Here is an 8353-nt window from a genome sequence, read left to right as displayed (position 1 = left end):
ACCAGCAGTGTAAGAGGGTTCTCTCTTCTCCATATCCTCCCCAGCATTTATTGTTTGTAGAGTTTTTGGTGGTGGCCATTCTAACTGGTGTGAGGTGATACCTCATTGCAGTTTTGATTTGCGATTCTCTAATAATTAGTGATGTTGAGCATCTTTTCATGTGCTTTTTGCCCATCTGTCTGTCTTCTTTGGAAAAATGTCTGTTTAGCTCTTCTAGCCATTTTTTAATTGGGTTGTTTGGTTTTTTGGGTATAAAGCTGAATGAGATGTTTATGTATTTTGGAGATTAATCCTTTCTTGGTCATTTCGAGATACCTCTGACTACAGTTTCTTTTCTGAGGCAAGGTGTCCCTCCACTATCAACTCTTCCTCATGCTGTCCCCACTTTAAGAGACTACTCAAAGCCCAGAGCCTGCACAAACCCCTTCCCCTCCCCAACACCCTGACAGCACGCCTGTGCTGGCTTCACAGCCCTTCCCTCTCAGGTGGATGAGTACATGTCTCAGCCTTTCCTGGTAGAACATCCCCTGGGGCTGCCTTAGCTTTTATTTGTCTTGGTATCTCTTGCAGTACCTCATGCCTAGTGGCCTTTTTGTAAGCTAACATTTATTGAGGGCTCACAGTAAGCTAGGCACCATTCTATGCCATTTACGGAAACCCACTCCTTCAATCCTTAGTCCTCTGACTCCTTTCCACCCCCAGCCAGGGGCTGGACCCTCAGTGCTGGCCTGACAGAAAAGGGTGCTGTCTGCTGTGTAATAACTCTGGGCCTATTCATCCCACATCTACTCTTCTTTCAAATCCTCACTCAAGTTAACCTCTCTGCTTTCCAGGCAATAGCATCACACCCTTAGTTACTCTGCTCCTAAAAGATATATATATACTATCCTTAAAGTTCCTGATGGAGGAAATAAGTCCTCATGAGGCTCAGGTCAAGAGGTAAGAAAAACAAGGGTCCTGGAGAAGGAGCATTCTCAAGAAGAGGGCCCATTGCAATCAGTCCCACACAGCAGGGTAGGAAGACCCCATCACCCTCAGACCACCTCAGTAAAAAAATCTGATGGGAAAAGCAGGGTTGCTCTTGAGGTACAGGGTTAAATATGTGGATTTAGGCATCAGATAGCCCTGGCTTATATCCCTTCTCTGCCACTACCATATCTGCCATATGGTGATATGATCTTTGGCTACTCATTTAGTGTTTCTTAGTCTCAGTTTCCTCATCTGTAAAACAAGAAGATAGTTCTAATAGCTCACATCTCATATGTTTCTCTGTGAATTTAATGAGAGAATCCACATGAAGCACTTTGGGTGGTTTGTCAGGGGAGATTTTGGAGGAGGGGGCATGCTTGTGGCATGCAAAAGTTCCAGAGCCAGGGATGGAACCCAAGCCACAGCTATGAAAATGCTGAATCCTTAACCACTAGGACCACCAGGGAACTCTCATCAGGGGAGATGTAATACCAAAGATTACTAGGGTTTTGGACAGGCTGTTGGAGCAAAAGCAGGAAGGCAATATTACCCAGAGAGAGCTCAGTAACTGCAGGAAGACGCCACCCCCTGGTTCAGAAGGAACCTGCTGCTGCTGCCACCTGGACCAGACACTTAATTAGTTAAAATATTGATGTAATCACTTCTCCCTTGAACCCATTTCCCAAGGTTCTGTGAGTGCTTCCCAGTGACAGAACCTAACTGAAGCTTGCAAAGAATTCTGGGAAATGTAGTTTTCATGCTTCTAAACCTTGGAGAAAATAGAAAAATAAGGAGCTAAGAGCCAACTAAAAATCACCAATATTAGCAGATACACAATTTAAGCACTTTATTATGTTAATATCATCATCCTTATAACTCTTGTTCTCACTCTTTTTGCAACCAACATGTAATGGCACCTCAATCAAGTTATTTCACCACTCTAGGCTTTCATTTCTTTATCTTAAAAGATTTGGACTGGATGAGCACCTCCCATCAAATAATTTTCTTCCTTCCCTCATATACTCAATCAACAAACATTTGCTGAGCCCCCAAGTGTGAGCAATCAGAGAGTGTTTCTTCTTGGCTGCGGGTATGCACATAACCGATAGTCCCTTTCTACAATAAGCTCCCTTTCCTATTGTCCATCATCTGCCTCCTCCCCTACCTGGGCCTCAGTATCAACTTGTCAAGGATGTTACATGGAGGTGAGTTACAGAGTAGGTCATCCGCCTGGGGCCCTGGTCAGCACCTGCAGAGCACTCAGGTTAATAAGGGATGTAAAAATATGAATGCTCTGGGTCTCCATGATTTCCCTGTCTGGCCAATCCATCATTGCGCTATCCACGGACTTCCCACCTATTGCTCATGACCCTAATGTGGAGTGGTAGACCCTGTGTATTCCATCTCTTACTCCTGCTCACTCTGAATGCATTTCAAATATTGCCGTGGCAACGTCAATTCCCCAAGCCAAAAAGACCCCCGTTTCCCAGAAGCTACTTCTACAAACTCTAGAATATAGATGAGCCTGGCCCAATCACGCGCTACATCTAGACCCAGCGGATTTGCAGCACACCTGCATTGGAGGTAAATCGATTGGTGCTTCTTAATCCTGGCTACTACCAGGCAGGTTCTCCCCTACTCATTGAAGCTTAGTAGCAACATGCCCTTCACTGTAAAGAGAATTTTTTGTCCTCTCACTTGGGACTAAAGGTCAAAGTTTAAATCTATATTTAATGCCATTTTCTGAAAACTGGATTTGTGATTCCCTTTATGTTGGTATTACATATCTTAAGGGATTTCAAGGGGAGAAATCTGGGAAGCCCAGTTTCTGAGAATGACCTTTACTTTAAATGTGTAAATAGGATGGAGCTTGTGTTTCTGCTTTTTAAACCTTCTAATTGTACTTCCAAAGACAGTTCTGGAAAGCATGGGTTGTGCTGGGTGGTTACTCAGAAGCCACTCTGAAAAGAAGAGACTTTGATTTCTGTCTTAGACAGATGAAAGGTCGAAGGTTAATGGCTCCTGCTCTGTTGGCCTGAGAGGGACAGTTTCTTTTGAAGCTTTGTACCTTGAGCTACAGTGATCCCACATTAGAATATGCAAATAGTGCGGCCTTTAACTGCCTCGGAAAGGGAAAGTTCAAATTTACTTAATTCTATTTTTCCTCTGAATTTTATAAAACATTATTGAAGTGGTATCAGAATATCATTCAGAATGTCAGTTTTAGAATATTTCAAATATTTACCTAAAGGTTTTTTAAACGGCGCTTTCACTGTCTGAATGTGGCACTAACAGCAGTTATAAAATTGACTTTCCTTGCACTTCATGAGCTCAAACTTGCATGTTTAAAAGGTAGTGATAGGGATTTCTCAGTTTGCAAAGAGTATCCAGGAATGGTCAGATAGATAGATAGATAGTTATAATTGCTGTATTTAATAAACATACCATGATAAGCTTATTTTTTTAAAAAAGTTGATATTCATGGTATTCAACTCTCAGACTCTTAAAATTTGGCACCTTTTATTTTGAAATTAGATATGGTTTGTCCTCCATGGTCATTATAGGGTCGGGCCCCCGAGATGGCTGTTCTGCTCTCCATACAGCTCCTGCTAGGGCAGCGCCTGCTTCACCTACACCCTGCCCACATGACTGACATTTCTACATACCTGTCCCCAACTCCCACCACAGCTAATGATCCTTCTATCCCTCAGATCAGAACATCTTCACCTGTTAGCTTATCAACAGGTGAGGGGCGAGACTCTCTGCTGGTTTCCTTGGTAACCAATGAACCAACCTGATATCAATTCCCTCTATAACTGGCAACCTCTACCTCCTCCCAAGAGTGAAGACTGCCCATCTCCACTGTCCAGATCTCACTCCACGACCTTGCTTCAAACAGGTAAGTCTCCCTATCCATTAAACCATTGATGTCTCTGTGGCTGACTCTGGGCTTTTTCCTTGGTCCTGAAGCTGGGCAAGTACAGGGCTTGCAGGTCTGCAGGGTACAGCTCAAAACCTGGCAGAGCATCCAGGAGGCCAAGGAATCTCCCAGGAGCACTAAGATGTCAAGAAAAAGGGATGTGGAATGGGAAGTTGCAGGAGGTGGCCACAACTAACAGGTAGGACCTGGAAGTTGTGGGACAGATGGGTGTGGGGGGATGGGTTGGGAGAATCCCCAAAATGGCAAGGGGAATTTCCAGGGTGGCCTATGATGTCTGTCCTTGATGAATGGGGGCCCATCAGAGTACGGAGAACTCATAGACACCCCTAGTGCTGTTGGGGATATATTGGCTGCCATTATGGTGGGAAGAAAGATGTGGCCACAGCTGTGGGCCAGTCCTTGCTTTTTGTATTAAGAAAGTCCACAGACACTGAGCTAACTGCTGAGGTGAAAGTACACTTGAATGCTGAGTCTTGTTCCTCTGAAAATGAAGCATGGGAATGCGAGTGAATACGTATTATTGTCTATAACTTGTTTAAACTGAATTGGCTATTTAGAAACTGAAAAAAAAAAAAAAAAATCCTCAAAATGCCCAAGACGGGACTCTTGACCTTCTAACATTGGTTTTTGTATAAACCTGTTAGAGAAAGTTAGCTTTCTAGAAGGAATAGGTATTTTTCTTCTAATGCCTTTGAGATGTAAATGATACACCTGGGCTCTCAGGCACTTTCATCCCTGCAGGTGAAGCAGGAAAAGGAGGCCTTTTAAACTCTAATAGGAAAACTATGAGATCTCTGTGTCTATACAGATATAGGTGTGCTTTTGCACACCTTATAAATATGAGGTATCTCTGCCTCCAAATGGCATTGCCAAGACTGGTTTGTTGGTGAGTTTGATTTAATTGGCTTAAAAGGAATTAAGTGTTTAGATAAATTCTCAGAATTCAGTCTTGAAACTAGGAGAGTATAGGGCTTGTAGGTCTGTGGGATGCAGCGCAACAGTCATACTGAAAGAAGGGTGGCTCTGGAATTAGATTTTTTTCATTACTCAACAGCATAGTAAAATCTGATCCTTGGGAAGTTCACTCTCTGGGTCCTTCTAGACTGTTCTGCCCTCATGCCCTGCCTCCATACCTGTCAATCTTACAGCTGATTTATCAGCCCATCTCCAGACACTTGATCTCTGCACAACATCCATCCATGATATCCTGTCAGGGGTTGCACTTCTACAGGTGAGGCCCAGGAAAGGGCATAACTTGCCCAGACTGAATTTAAAAGTGACAGGACCAAATTTTAGCCTCTGGCCTGTCTGAACCAGAACCCACAGCCTCCCCTTGCTTCCACCCTGTCCGTAATCAAGTTCACTGGACTCTCTCCTCAGAAAAACACTTTTTTTTTTTTTTTAAGAGAGCCATTTTTTGTAGCATTTATATTTTACTTTCATCCACACCTGTCCCTCTGGCGCCTCCTCCCAGCCTCCTGCTTCCTCCATCAGAAAGCAAACTCCCAGACAGGTTGTGGCAGAACCGGGCTAGTGTTTCAGCCACTAATAACCAAATCAGGTGTCTTTGTGGTCAGCATTATGCTGGCCATATGGAACAAAGCTGTATGTGCCCGGGGCAAATTTGTTCACAGTTTACAGCCACAGTGAACTTCAGCTTTCCGAGACACATCTAAATATTCACTTTATGATTCCCCCAAATTTCCCCTGCCTCCTGTGGTCATTCATGCCTTAACCATCCGGCTCTCACCAGCAGGGGAGGGCAACTCCCAGCCCCTTGAAAACCCCTTGGGGACACAGCAGTTCTGCCTCTATCCTGCCATCATTTTCTTGGTTGGCCTTTGTTTCATCATTCTTGCAACCAGGCTCCTCCCATTGTCTGCCCACCCTCGTCCCTTTGCCACCAAAGAGCTGTTGCTGACACCACTGTTGACCCTCGCCTTTCCAGAATGGCTGCTCTCCTCCGCCCTGCATCCTTGATTTAAATGCAGCAGCCTTAGGCGAAGCTGATTAAACTTGCCTCCTCCTTCGCTGCCACGCTTCTTCCCTGGGGCTTTGTGCTACCTCTGGCTTTCTTCTTACCTCTCCTGTGATCTTTTACTTTCTGTTCTCCCGGCTCCCTTCAATTCTCCCTCTGCACTTTGTTTCTATCTGACCCCCTCTATCCCTTCACTTTTAACTGTAGCAGACTACAGGGAATGACTTTATAAAAACAAAACCAAACACAAAAACACAAAAAAACCTGAAACACCATCTTTCCTCTGTTCCCTACCATACCTCTCCCAGCTCCTCCTCTCTCTTTTAAGGCAAGTTGCCACCGTGTCAAACTAAAATCGAGTTTTTATATTTTTGCCTGAGGCCCTTGCTTCTCTCATTCCTGACTCCCTAATCTCCAGGCCTAAGGTACTCATATGGTTTGAAACCCTCTTTTCCTTTTTTTCCAAAGAATCTCTAGAAGTCGTTCCTCCACGCCATTCTCAGTAGAAATGTCTTCATTCAGAGTCTGTGCTTCATATAGCTCAGCTGATGAAATTCTTGACTTTTACAAGGTAGCCCAAGACCAGAACCCAGACTGCCATCTTTGAGGCCATCTTGGATGGCTTTTATGGTTGTGAACATGTGAGAAGTACCTTATTCATGGCAGGCATGGTAATAAATATTAATACAGCATAGAACTAGGTAGGTGTATGGTTACTGGAAGTCAGGCAGATAAGGGTTCAAATCCTGCAAGATTCCCTAAAATCGCATTCTTTCTTCTCTGAGAAATTGTAAGAGTATGTGTTTTATGTCCTTGTTGTAAGGATTAAATGACATAATATGTAAAAAATTTCAGCCAAAACCTGGATCAAAACATTGTTCAAAACCATTAGTTGTTATTAAATAGTATTTAATAGACAAGGAGCATATTCCATACTGCAGGATTGTAGCTTCTTACAGCTTAACTTCTGACTCAAATTTTAAAAAAATAAAAATCTCTGCTTATTTCAAGGTTTAATTGACTGAAAGTGGTTCCCATTGTCTCTTAGGCCAATTTCTAGTTCTTGCCTATGAGACTCATTTTGAGTATGAACAGTTCAACATGAATCATGCAGCCTCCCAGTTTTGTCTAAAAACCCCTAAACTCAGGAGTTCCCTGCTGGCTCAGCGGATTAAGGATCTGGCATTGTCACTGCAGCAGCTCTGGTCACTGCTGTGGCACAGGTCTGATCCCTGGCCAGGGAACTTCATTTGCCATGGGCCCAGCCAAGACAACAGCAACAACAAAACAAATTAAAAAAAAAAAAAAAAAAAAAACTATATTCACCTCTTGACTCTATTGAGATGCCTAGGGGTCATGCAGGGACAAGCTTATGCCTTAGGAAAGAATTGTTTTTAACTTGCTTGACCCCCAACCCAGCTCTAAGCATTATGTCGCCTAAGGGCAGTCATGAAAAAGGCACAGACACAATTCTTCCATGGAAGAAGTTGTACTCTTTTAACTCTTTTAATTAAATTGGCCAGTAAATTCAATAAGCATTTTAAAGAAGGATCAATTCAATCAAAGAAACAAGGAACTGAGTATAGCCACAGGTTTTGCTTTTTTTTTTTTTTTTTTTTTTTTTTTGGTTATTTGTGGATGAGCCACTGTTGAAATTGAGACAAAACAGCTGGGTCTGGAATTCATCAACTTACTTTAAAGCATTTTCAAGGAAGTTGCCTTGACCAAAGGACTAAGACGTAGGCATTTCACTACCTTTACAACAAATGATTGTTTTCCAGACTGTAAAGTCAAAGTCTGAAGCCAATGTATCAGCTGTTATTCCCACAAGAAGAGAAGGAAGCCCAGTGCCACTCTCAGAGCCAGGAACTGGCAGTCAGCACCCTCGCAGCTCTTGGTTCTTTTGCAGGATTAATTCTCTGTGAAGATGCTTCATTTCTGCTCCCTCAACTTCACCATCTATAAAATAGGAGTGAGCAGTGTCTAGAATAGCCAGAAGTCCAAAGGCAGAAACAGGCTGTATATGAAATGCTTGGTGAGATTGTTGGATAAAGAATTACATATGTGCTTTCCCACTTGCAGATTTAACTCATTTGTTATGTTAATGCATACTAAATATTAAAAGGACAGCAGAAAGTCCAAACCTTATTTGCAGAAAGGGCTTCAAGTACAGCCAGTTTGGAAATGTCCCTCTGAACTTCTTGCCTCATCCGACTGGCTTTACTAACTCCGGCACTAGCTGTAGTATGTGATGAGGGCCCCAGACCTGCAGTCTTAGGGCCACCCACTCCACACTGCTCTCCTCTTCCCCCAGCTTTGTGCCATGGCCTCCATTCTTACTTGACAATAAAAGATCACAAGACTGACTTTTGCTGCTAAGTCTCAAGTATTTTTTGGTCAACACTGTTGCACTATTCATATCAGTGGGTCATCTAAGTTACAAGAATACACACACACACCGTGCC

At 43.2% G+C, this 8353-nt stretch overlaps 2 long non-coding RNA genes across 4 annotated transcripts in view; both read left to right on the top strand.

Moving 5' to 3' along the window:
• The window catches only part of LOC110255488, a 46390-nt gene continuing 39638 nt past the window's right edge, over window positions 1602-8353 (top strand). For 2 of the 3 annotated variants that reach the window (XR_002335871.1, XR_002335869.1), the window contains exons 1-2: window positions 1602-2174; window positions 3681-3868. This is a non-coding gene — a long non-coding RNA (uncharacterized LOC110255488). The other variant, XR_002335870.1, reaches the window with a different exon arrangement.
• Window positions 3949-8254, top strand: LOC110255490. Its single transcript, XR_002335873.1, has 2 exons — window positions 3949-4088; window positions 7670-8254. It is a non-coding gene; the product is annotated as an uncharacterized LOC110255490 (long non-coding RNA).

The sequence above is a fragment of the Sus scrofa genome, chromosome 1, assembly GCF_000003025.6.
Source record: "Sus scrofa isolate TJ Tabasco breed Duroc chromosome 1, Sscrofa11.1, whole genome shotgun sequence".
In the NCBI taxonomy this organism is placed as follows: Eukaryota; Metazoa; Chordata; class Mammalia; order Artiodactyla; family Suidae; genus Sus; species Sus scrofa.
The sequence above is the reverse complement of the archived record's forward strand: the minus strand, read 5'-3'. Positions and strand labels throughout refer to the sequence as shown.